At 41.5% G+C, this 12,127-nt stretch overlaps 1 protein-coding gene across 7 annotated transcripts in view; it reads right to left on the bottom strand.

The window, feature by feature from the left end:
* Positions 1-95: 95 nt before the first annotated feature.
* Positions 96-12,127, bottom strand: part of RGP1 (RGP1 partner of RAB6A GEF complex) — a 36,769-nt gene continuing 24,737 nt past the window's right edge. For 4 of the 7 annotated variants that reach the window (XR_014059362.1, XR_014059359.1, XR_014059365.1 and 1 more), the window contains 2 exons: positions 3,361-3,491; positions 96-348 (listed from right to left, as the gene is read on the bottom strand). The gene's annotated coding sequence lies outside the window, so the exon portion shown is untranslated. Of the gene's footprint in view, positions 349-1,376; positions 1,440-3,360; positions 3,492-12,127 lie in introns of all 7 variants that reach the window. The other 3 variants (XR_014059364.1, XR_014059360.1, XR_014059375.1) reach the window with 1 other exon arrangement.

The raw sequence follows: 12,127 nt of genomic DNA, 5'->3' as shown, positions 1-12,127 counted from the left end.
GAGAAGGGTGGGTGTGCAGGGAGAGGAGGGGCCTAGTTTCTCTGAGGTGGAGGCGACACCTAGTGGTTTGGGAAGGGAACTAAAGGACAATGTCATTTTATTCTCCAGTACAGTATTTCTTTATTGAACACTGTCTGCCTTGCACAAGCTAAGATGAATGATACAGGTTTACCTTTGAGGAGCATTAATTTGGAATCCCTTGGGCTCAGAGACCAAAGGCAAGCCCCCCAACAACATCTTTTGCCCTCAGCTCAGTAGAAATGGAAATCTTTGGATAGCTCTTTAATACAGACGTGTAACTCCAGTTCCAGCTCCTGACACTGTTAGTGCAAAGAAACTTCATCCGATCTAAGCAAGGAAAAGAAGGATAAACCAGTCAAAAGGGTAATGGGACAACCTGAAAAAGACATGACTCTAACTTCACATACAATCAATCAAATACTTTTCAGGCAACTGCTGCTGCTGCTGCTAAGTCACTTCAGTCGTGTCCGACTCTGTGCGACCCCATAGACGGCAGCCCACCCGGCTCTCCCGTCCCTGGGATTCTCCAGGCAAGAACACTGGAGTGGGTTGCCATTTCCTTCTCCAATGCATAGAAGTGAAAAGTGAAAGTGAAGTCGCTCAGTCGTGTCTGACTCTTAGCGACCCCATGGACTGCAGCCCACCAGGCCCCTCAGTCCATAGGATTTTCCAGGCAAGAGGACTGGAGTGGGGTGCCAGTGCCTTCTCCTTTCAAGCAACTACACACATTTTAATCAGAGAAGCAAATTCAAATGACACAATCTCTACCAGAATCACAGAATTTCAGTGCTAGGAGGAATCTTATGAATATATTGTTCACTCCTCTCATTTAAAGATAATTGAAAATTGAGTCTCTGAGAGGGAAGTCCCATAGCTTCCTCTCCTGCCCCTCTCCCCCAACTCTACATGGTTTTTTCTTTTTTTTAAATTTTCTGCTCAGGGTCTTAGCTGAGGCACACAGGATCTTTCATCTTCCTTGCAGTATGTGGGATCTTTAGTTGCAGCATGCAAACTCTTAGCATGGCATATGGTATTTAGCTCCCCGACTAGTGGAGAAGGAAATGGCAACCCATTCCAGTATTCTTGCCTGGAGAATCCGTTGGACAGAGAAGTCTGGTGGGCTACAGTCCATGGGGTCGCAGAGTCGGACATGACTGAGTGACTAACACTACACTACACTCCCTGACTAGGGATTGAACCTGGGCCCCCTGCATTGGGAGCGTGTAGTCTTAGACAATGGACCACCAGGGAAGTCCCCTATGTGGCTTCTTAATAGCAGATCAGACACTAGAATACAAGTTTCCTGGTCTGTAAGGTGGCCTCTGTACAGATATTTGCTGACTCATGGAACTTACCATGTGAAGCTGTGCTTAGAGGGTAATGGCCACCAAAGACCCAGAAGAGTCTCTCTAGAACACCTGCAGACCCAAGTGAGGGAGGATCAGACACCACTGTTGCCCAGACTCTCCAGACGTGTTCAAATACATGCTATATCATTTCAAGCATCTTGCCCCTTCCCTCTTCCTTCCAACTTGCCACTAAGACTAGAAAGTGGGAAGGTCAGGGAAATAAAGTTAACTGCTTAATGCCGTTTCTTATTTTTTTTCTTTTTTAAAAAATTTATTAATTTTTTTGGTTGCGTTGGGTCTTAATTGCAGCATGCAAGATCTTTGCTGCATCATGAGGGATCTTGCCTTGCAGCGTGTGGACTCTGTAGTTGTGGCATGCAGGCTCAGTAGTTGCAGAGCACTGGCTTAGTGGCTCTATAGCATGTGGGATCTTCGTTCTCTGACTAGGGATCCAACCTGCATCCCCTGCATTGCAAGGCTGATTCTTAACCACTGGACCACCAGGGAAGTCCGCAATGCTGTTTCTAATTAATGCCTGGCGAAAATTTTTTGGTTTTTGTTTCTTCATTTGCAGGAAGAGGCCAAAAATGTTAGATAGATGAGAAGATTATCTATATATTCTAATCATCTAATTATGTTCTCCCTGATATGGACAGTAAGATTTTGACTATTTGGTGGCCATATTGCTACTCATACAAAGCCTTGGAAGCCTAAAGGTCCTGCTGGCCTGAGCAGCACCCAGCTAGGAGTCAGCTTTCTTTCTGGAGGGTTGGTAACACCTCATACTACTTCGCAGACACCCTCTATAATTTCTTCTGGGACAGGGCCAGCCAAACTCATATCTGATCCAGAACTAAACTGTGAAGCATCAAATCAGCTTACTACTAAGGAAATGGCAACCCACTCCAGTATTCTTCCTTGGGAAATCCCATGGACAGAGAAGCCTGGTGGGTTATAGTCCATAGGGTCACAAAGAGTTGGACATGACTTAGCGACTGAACAACAACTGAAGTTACGGTAGTTTCCAAGTTGCTTTGTTCCTTAGTACAAAGAAATCCTGAAGCCTGTCACACTCTGGCCAAAGGAGCCTCAAGACCCTTGCTGAGTTCTGAGACCAACATGGGATTCAGGCTCATGACAATCTCCATGTTAAGCCTTGATGCCCCAAACAGACTCCCAGTTTAGTACTGAACTTGTAACTTACTGATTTCACAACTAACTCTGGACCCTCTGGCCTGCTGTACACCAGATTGTGCCTCCAAGTCCATAGGATTTCAGAGAAACAAAACACCTTCCCATCTTTTCTCTGCTTAACCAACCTCACTTGTGGAAAAATCTTTGACTTACATGTGCTTGTCGCCTGCACACAAGACAGGTCCAAGAGAACTTGCCAACAGAGGACAGAGAACAGTTATGGAAAGTAAGATGAAATAATACAGAAAAGATACAGTTTCAAATGCAACATTTCAGTAAGGGAGAGGAGAAGGCAGTAGTATAAAAAAAGAAACATAGTGGAAATTCCCTGGCAGTCCAATGGTTAGGACTGCACTTTCATTGCAAGGGTATGGGTTCAATCCCTCGTCAGGGAACAAAGATCCCACAAGATCCCACAAGCCTTGTGGCTGCGGCCAAAAACCAAAAAAAGAAAAGAGAAAAAAATAATAGTGAAACGTAGTAAAGGCAGAAAAGACCTCACTAAAATTCTACATTATTTCTTATAGCCCCAGTGAGGGAAAGAGACAATCTGGAAAACAAGTCAAACCCCCATTATTGCTCATGTGGCCCACTCCCATCCTCCTCCTGACTCCCCTCCCCCTCCATACAGCATGGTTCTAGACTTTGAGGTCACCTTCTCATCATATTCAATATTCTCAAAGAGCTGCTATTATTATTTAAAGGGTCAAAGGTTTTTTACTTTGAATTTAAACACAGTTTTCTAAGTTAAAATGTTTTAAAATATTTTCAAATCAAACCCTGGCTTCCAACTTACCTATCAGGATATGTATCCTAAAAGCTGAAATGGTACATACTGTGAGGGTCACAAACACAAGTTCTGTGAAAAGATGGTGCAGAAGAGTAGTTTCTTCCATGGAAAATGCTTCGTGGAGAGCCAGTGATTTCCTAAGAAGCGATTTAAGAATTGTCAGGAGAAGCCACCATGCACTTTTATCTCTGTGATGATTCAAGCTCCAAGTGAACCCATTTTTTCACTCATCTGCTCCCTCCAAGCCTAGACTAGCACCTCTGTGGGTGGCCAAGAAGGTCCCAGTGGTTCCCATTGCTCTTCTACACTTGGCCTGTTTTCCCAGGTTTATATACTGCTTCCCTATGTTCCTATTTTCACTCTTCACCGTTTTTGTTACCATTCTCAGTAATGACTTATCACTCCTTGGGAATATCTGATGCCATAAAGTCTTAAATAGTTTCAATTATATTTCTTTCTCCACTATACTTAAAATTCTACTTTCTTCACAAAATCTTTCACTGAGAAAAAGTGGCATGTGTCCCCTCACTTTTTAAGTCCTGCTCAATTTACATATATCTCACATAAAAAGAAGCAAAGGAAACACGATCTTCTATATCTAAACAACATCTTCTAGAGAATGGAAATGTATTAATTTCTATTTTAATCTTCTGCTGTGCTTAGGATTTTTTTGGAGAAGCCAAAGACTGGAAGAGGAGGAGAAATCTGAAGCAAGGTTTAACAAAACTGTACTCTTGCGTGGCTGAATTGTGTCATAGAAAATAAAGCATAGCTATAGTGGCAGTGTAGGACTGGCTGGCAGACAGACTGAAAGCAAGAAAAGTTAAGGGAACTCCCCTGGTACATACTGTGAGGGTCACAAACACAAGTTTTGTGAAAAGATGGTGCAGAAGAGTAGTTTTTTCCATGGAAAATGCCTCACGGAGAGCCAGTGATTTCCTAAGAAGCCATTTAAGAATTGTCAGGAGAAGCCACCATGCACTTTTATCTCTGATTCTCCATGGAAGCTGTGCTTTGCAAAGTGTTGTTTTTAGCAGCAAAACCCTGCCTTCAAACACAAGTTTAAATGTAAAACAGAAAAGAAGCCCAGGTGCTCCAGGTGAAGTAGCAGAGGTGAGCCCCTAAATCCTTACATTCTGCCCTTAGTGCTCTCTCAGACAGAGCTCGTAGGCCCTGAACCTCTGGGCGGAAGCTTCCAAACAGGGAGAGAACAGAAGGATGTTCCATGGGCCAGGTATGTACAGATGGTTTCAAGGGAACTCATTTCCAGATCCTCGTCTTCCATATGTTCTGTTTCCAAAAATTCGCCTGCCGGAGAATGAACTTGTGCTCACACAGTCCTTCCCTCACTTGACAAAAGAAAGGCCTGTCCCTCATCCCACCAGACTTTACTATGATGAATTGTTCTAGAGTGTAAATAGACCCACAAACAGATATATAAATGAACATACTGGTCTAGGGAGACATTTAAAGGCTAGTTAGTGCCCTAAACTACCGGGGCTTCCTGTCTTCCTCATCAGATAGAGACTTCTATTATGGGTAAAACCTGGCATTGGAAATGGAGTGTTAAGCCCATTCTGGGATTTCCTACAATCGGCATAGCCAAAGGAAAATACATTAGTGACATACTTTCTTTTAAAAGTGACCAGAGTACACATTTGGGTTTTATCGTCTATAAATTGTACCTCAATAACCTGACTTAAAAAAAAATGTAATCGGAAAGTTTTATGGGCTGCCAAAAAATTCAGATACACTGAAAAATATCCATGGATAAAAAATTCAGTAACTTATTTTGTATTTGGCATGCGTTATTCCATAAGATAGTTAAAATCTACTTCATCAAATCATCATGAAATATTACAATCAGTTCTCAACTTATGAAGTGACTAGTATTTTCTGTCTCCTATTAACTTGAATAGTAAATGTTAGATTTCACTGTAAAGCTGTGTGAGGAGGTTATTGCTATTTTAGGGAACTCATGAGCAAAACATCTGAACTCTGTGGCCTCAAACAACACTTTGGAAACCAGTGGCTACCAATGATAGTGGCTGTTGATCCTATTAGACCTAAGTCTCCCTTCTTCTAATAAACATTTTAAATAATAGCACCCTTACTATCCTAGAATGAAATACATAAGTGATCTATACACATAATTTCAAAACACCAATACAATGTCCTAAATCTAATATAAAAGAGAAATAAAAAACAATAGCTTATAATGAAATCTAGAAGACTTACTGAAACACTCAGTTTCTTGCACCTAATTGTACGGAATGAGTAAGTTAGGGCTTAAAAGAAGTAAAGTCAGAAGCCATATCATTTAAAAAATATACTAGATTATACATCAATATTAAAATTAGTAACAATAGCCTAGATTCAAAAATTATGCTGAACTCAGGACATTTGACATCAAAAACATATTGCTAGTGTTGAAGTACAAAGATTAACAGGATAAAAGCCCTTCTCAGATTTTGCTAGTGGTCTGGTGGTTAAGACTCCAGGCTTCCACTGCAGGGGGCAAATGTTTGATCCCTGGTCAGGAACTAATATCCCTCATGCTGTGCAGTGTGGCAAAAAGAAAAAAAAAGTTCTTCTCTCATAAAATACATGACCTAGTGGAATAAACAGATATCTACTTTAAAACAATATATTCTTAACTATGTGGAACTATTCTCACATTGTAGAGTCTAGCATCTGTGGCCTCTAACTACTGAAATGCCAGTAGCACCCACCTTCCATCACATCACAATGAAAAATGATCCACAAATGTCCATAACGCCCCTCCCAGGGCAGTACCATTGCTATGAAGAACTATCATCTACAGGATAGAGAACAAGCAGGTTAGCCCATCAGGATCTGCCTCCTGCCTGTCTCTCCAGCCTCCTCTGCTGCTAAGTCTGCCTTGCCCACACACAGAACCATCTGTTGTTCCTTAAGTGGATACAGTCCATGTAGTCCATACCCACTGTTTTTCCATCAACCTGAGATGTCTTGTCTTCTTTTGCTTTCTGACTACTATTCTTCTTTGAGACCTTCCGGGCCACTTTAAATAACCCTTAATACATTGTTTTTAAAGCAGGTAGTTACCTTCTACTCTACCCCACTAATCTGTGCATTCCACAAGGGAAAGAATTCCTCCATGTTTAACCTTTGTACCTCAACACGGGCAATAAATTTAAGACATCAAATAAATGTTCTCTCAATGAATAAACAAGAGTCCAGATGAAGGAATTCACTTTACAGGAAAAGAATTATTTCCTCTTAGACTGCAGGGGAAAATGGGACAGTGGATTCAGGGATGGGTTTAGTGATAGATCAATATAACTGTTGGTTGAGCATTGAACTCAGATGGGTATAAACACTCCCACCAACCCCATAAGAGTTTTCCTCTGCGCCTTGACATGCTTCACAATAGCACAGATTCCACGTCTCTCTGCTCCCTTTCAGTTATGTGAAAGCTTGGTCCAACCCAACTCACTTAAACTCCAGTCTCAGATCCAACACAGAAATCATGTCCTTCCCTCTTCCAGCCCAACCTGAGCCATGGCTGAAGGACCCTGAAGTGGATAGCCTGTTCCCTCCAGTGGCTTCTCCACCTCCTCTTCTACTTGTCTAGAAGGTTCTCTAGAAGGGGGTCTAGCTTCTAGGTACTTGTTACTGCAAACCACTGTTGGCTGTGGATGACAGGCCAGCCCAGCCTGTTGTTTGACAGACATCAAAATGCCAGATCTCTTATGGCACTTGTGAGACCTCTCCACTGAGTTGTGCCCCAGTGTAGACTATCCTGCCCCTTTAACCTTCCTAGCCTCTGTCCAGCAGGGAGCCTCTTGCATGGACTACCAACAGAATGGCTCAAGTCCAGCTATCTTCCTCCATGTCCCCAGAACCACGTGAAACTCATGTGCCCGTGCTAAGACAAACAGAAGGAATGCAGGCTATTCTACTGCTAAGCCCCTTCTCTGTCTTTCCACACTTAAATGACTTTCTTCCTAGATAAATGCAGAGCTAAATAAGTCCATTGTCCAGAGAGTCTCGCCAGGGAAACATTAATTAGTATCTTTCTGTAGATTCTCTTTGATACCCTCCTGCTTGGTTACGGGGGCAAATGAAGGGGGAGGTATTGGCTGCTAGGCTCATGACTCCCTCCCTTGAGTCACCATACACCTTACACAGACTGGAAATGAGGTGAGGTGATGAGGTGATGAGGGGTGGGTGGGGTTAGTGCTTAGAGGTACCAGGACCAGTTCTGCTACCTCGAGAGGGTGACTGACCCAGGCCATTAGCAGCTCTCTCCAGAATGTGTGATGCTTAGTGTTTCTTTGTCCTCATTTTTAGACCCTAGTCACCAATTCCAGGGCAATAGGAACTCAATATCTTCTACAGAATGCTGAAGTGAAGGAAAAGTCATACAAAATAAAGAGCTCAACTGCATTCCAAGATGAAGATGCAACGCTATCATCTGAGTGAGAGAAAGAACTGGGAGTTGAAGGTTTAGGCAGAATAAAGAAGACAGAGATAGGCTAGGGGCAGAACACTGAATGAAAGCCATGGACACTTTCTCTCCTCACCCCCACCCTCCCCCAAAAAGGCACATATACATATTACAAATAAAATTTTGCATTATCAATTTGGGGACACATGGACCCAGAATCGTCTGAAACCCTTGAAGGCCAAAGGACCCCAGATTAACAAGTCTTAAGCTAAGAGAAAGCAGTCAGGAAGAGAGTTCCCTGTTGTATATGTAGAAGGAAGGAGTGGTATTTGTATAAATAAAGCAAATCCTGGAAGGTCAGACATTTAGGGACAGGCATACACTCAGAAGCAGTCTGTGCTAGATGTCAGTTTTCTAAATGAAATGTTTAATCCAAACTATTCTGATTGCTTAACACTATTCAACTTATTTTTCAGTATCATGCCATGATATCCACTTACACGCAGATTTTTTTTCCAGTTAAATCGGTACTACAGTACTACACAGTTGGTTGAAACCACAGATGAGGAACCACACATGGAGGACCAACTATAAAGTTATGCGTGAACTTTAGACTGCCTGCAGGGTTGGCACCCAAAAGCTCCGCATTATTCAAGGGTCAACTACATATATACATATTTGGATGAGAATAGGGCTCTAAAAACAACACGTGTGCTATATATGACTGCAGAGACTTTATGTGAGTAGATGAGACAGTCACTGTCCTCAAACACCTGCTAAAGCTGAGAGAGAAAGATGGAGCAGTAATGTGATGCCAGTCTCTCCCACCAAACAGCAGCTGAGAACATGACCCACCAACTACTGAGAGTAACCAGACTGTCTATCAAAAAGGGCAAGAAGATGGTCCACCATCTGTGATGCAGAAGAAAACAAGAAGAAAACCCTGATGTTTTTCTTTCAAACCTAAACTTTATGGTAATCTGACAGAAGACAAATAAACGGATTCCAGGATCCCCAGATTAAAATCTACTCACGATGAAAATAAATGTAAAAGTGTGTTGTAAGTTGTACAGCACAGTATACATGTTCGTTATTATGGTAATCATCACGGATATTTCCTACCCAGAGAAGAGGAACTAGACCCCAGCATCAGCAGTTTGAGGTCATATTCTGGAAAGGTGAAATCTTTGAAAAGAATGAGTCTGCTTGTTTTCATAACAAATGTGCAAAGGTTTTCAAAATTTTCATCTCCTCGTTGAAAAGCCTAAGAAGAGAGCCAGTCAGTGATACGTGACCAGGAGTTAGAAACTCTAGCTTAAATTCGGTTCAATATAACAAATATTTTATTGAGAGGTCTTCAGAGGACACAAAAATAAGTCAGAATATAGCTCTCTGCCTGATCCTCTCCCCCACTCCCAAGAAGTGTACTAACTAGGAAGGACAAACACCAGTTGCTGTGGCAAAGTGTTGACATGCTCCTTCCTGCCCACTGGCCCTACTCACCCCTTTGTCCTTGGCCTGTTTCTTATCAGATCCACGCCGCTCCCTCTCCGGCAAGTCTGACACTCACAGACAGAGCCCTTGGCTCCTGGAGTCCCTGCTGAATCCTGTCAACGAAGGGCACTGGCAGAAGAACAGAACTCAGTAGGAAGTGAGAGAAGCGAAAGTATTTCCTCCCCATCTCCTTCCACCTTGGCCAGCATCTCCTGCAGAAGCTGTGTGCTCCCTGTGGCTGCCGCTGCCCTCAGGTAGGCGCTCTGGAGTTCCAGCTTCTAACTCATCTTTGTTCCCCCAGCCTAGGGATGACAGAAGATCCCTGCTATTGCTAATCTCTGGCTTGCCTTGCCTTCCCTTGAATAACTTCCCAGGTCTTCCTTCACTTGTATAGCTAGTTCTCTGGATGAAATCCCCTCTAATTTAAATACTCACAGTAGTTTCTGTTCTCCTGGCTGGACATGACATGTGGCAGCTAAACCAAAAGTGAACTGACTGCTATTGAGAGCAAAGACCCTGATTTTACCATTGCTAAATTCAAAGCTTACTGATATTGGTGTGGGTCCAGACTGAATTACACAGAGGAATGAAGAGACAGAATTTATTTTCCTTTTCTCCCAAAAGAACACACAAGAGTAAGAGAGAAAAAGAATTGGGGGAAAGAGAGAGGAAGAAGCATTATGGACTTACTACTTCCCTGTCCTCAGGATAATTTGGGGAAGAGGTCGCTGACAAGAACAAGGAATATCCGCCCCCCTAAAATTCCGATAAAGAGGAGAATGGACCTGCACACAGCTAGCTTAGGGTCTTTAGAAACCCTAAACACTAAAATTTAGATTATGGAATACCATAATCTAAAACCCAATGAAAATAAAGTCAGTCCTTTATACTTATAACACAATGTAAGTGTAAATATTAAGTACAATAAATTTGACTTTTTCCCATAGTAACTGCTTACACATTAAATATATATATATATATATATATATATATATCTCAAAATCTTTTCCTCCAAATCTATTTGGGGGCCCTGTTTTGTCCTAAGCACACACCTAGTCGGCCCACTGGATCATCCAGTGATGGGCCTGGGCAGCCTGCCTTGTCCAGAGCTCCAGTGACCAGCCTCTCAGGGAAGGAGCATGTGCTATTATGGGGTTGTGGGGTGCTGGAGGCTGAGTATCCTGAGGACCCAGGAGTGTAGAGGATTCTTAAATTCATATGTGCCCAGGAAAACTGAAGGCTTTAGAAGGGAAAGTGAGCTGGAGCGCTAACCCTAAGAGTCTCTGAAAGAGCGAGAGGATGCACAGGGTTCGCCTGCTGGTGGTGAGGTGGACAGTGGATGTGTCTCCAAGAGGTTATCTATGCACCATCCATCAAACCACCACTGACTATCATCTTCTTAGAATCAGCTATGGGTACTCAGCCATAAAAAATAATGAAATAATGCCATTTGCAGCAACATGGATGGACCCAGAGATTGTCATACTGAATGAAGTAGGTCAGACATAGAAAGACAAATATCATATAATATCGCTTATATGAGAACTCTAAAAAAAAAAATGGCACGCATGAACTACTTACAAAACAGAAATAGAGTCACAGATGTAGAAAATAAACTTATGATTACCAGGAAAGGAAAGGAGGGAGGAGGGATAAATTGGGAGATTTGGATTGACATATATACAATACTATTAATATAATAGTATAATATAATACATTAATATATAAAGTAGGTAACTAATAATGACTTATGGTATAACACAGAGAACTCTTCTCAATACTCTGTAATGAACTAAATGGGAAAAGAATCTAAAAAAGAGTAGATACATGTGTAACAGATCCACTTTGCTCTATACCTGAAACTAATACAACATTGTAAATCAACTATACTCCTATAAAAATTTTAAAAAGTATACTATACTCAAACATTAAAATCCACACAGCCCACTAAACATTGTTTCAGAGATGTATGATATAAAAAATGTTCACCATACATCATTACATAAAAACAGAAAGTTGAAAATGTATGGAATGAGCCCAGTTTCATTAAACATGCACACATATACATACCTAGTAAAAACCTGGGATGAATAAATCAAAATGCTAAGGATGACTATTCTGGGGGGATACTACGTTATAATTTATAATTTTATATATAACTTAATTTTCAATGATTAGGTATCACTTTTGTAGTAAGAAAAAATTAGATGAGGACTTTTCTGTTTTTTAAAAAAAAAGGTATCATAGGGATGAAAGGATACCAAAAGATGTTCTTTAAATGTCACTGAACTATATCTATAGTTTGCATTTAACCAATACACCAGTCAAAATTGATGGAGTTTTTAATTTACAAGTTAACCAGGAGATTTATTTATAAAGACATATGACTTGGGACTTCCCTGGAGGTGCAGTGGTTAAGATTTCGAGCTCTCAAAAAAAAAAAAAAAAAAGATTTCGAGCTCTCAATGCAGGGAGCCTGGGTTCGATCCCTGGTCAGGGAACTAGATCTCACATGCCACAACTAAAGATCCTGCATGCCACAACTAAGACCTGGCACAGCCAATAAATAAGTAAAAATAACCTTTAAAAAAAAAAAGACATATTACTTTAAGACACTTTCTGCCTCTTTTATACAACCCCACCACAGTTAGTATGCAGTTCAGTAAATACTTGTTGAATAGAACTGAATCAGCTAGTGTAAAATTTTTATAAATGGTTGAGATGAGGAAGAGCCCAGCTAAGTTCATACTTTACAGATGATAGTAAGTTCCTCCATTCTACTTCAAACACACTTGGCACTGTCTGTCAGCATCACCTTCTTGTTAAATCTCTTACCATGGCTTCCAT

Source organism: Giraffa tippelskirchi, chromosome 1 (genome assembly GCF_054371585.1).
Source record: "Giraffa tippelskirchi isolate mGirTip1 chromosome 1, T2T-mGirTip1v1.2.pri, whole genome shotgun sequence".
In the NCBI taxonomy this organism is placed as follows: domain Eukaryota; kingdom Metazoa; phylum Chordata; class Mammalia; order Artiodactyla; family Giraffidae; genus Giraffa; species Giraffa tippelskirchi.
The sequence above is the reverse complement of the archived record's forward strand: the minus strand, read 5'-3'. Positions and strand labels throughout refer to the sequence as shown.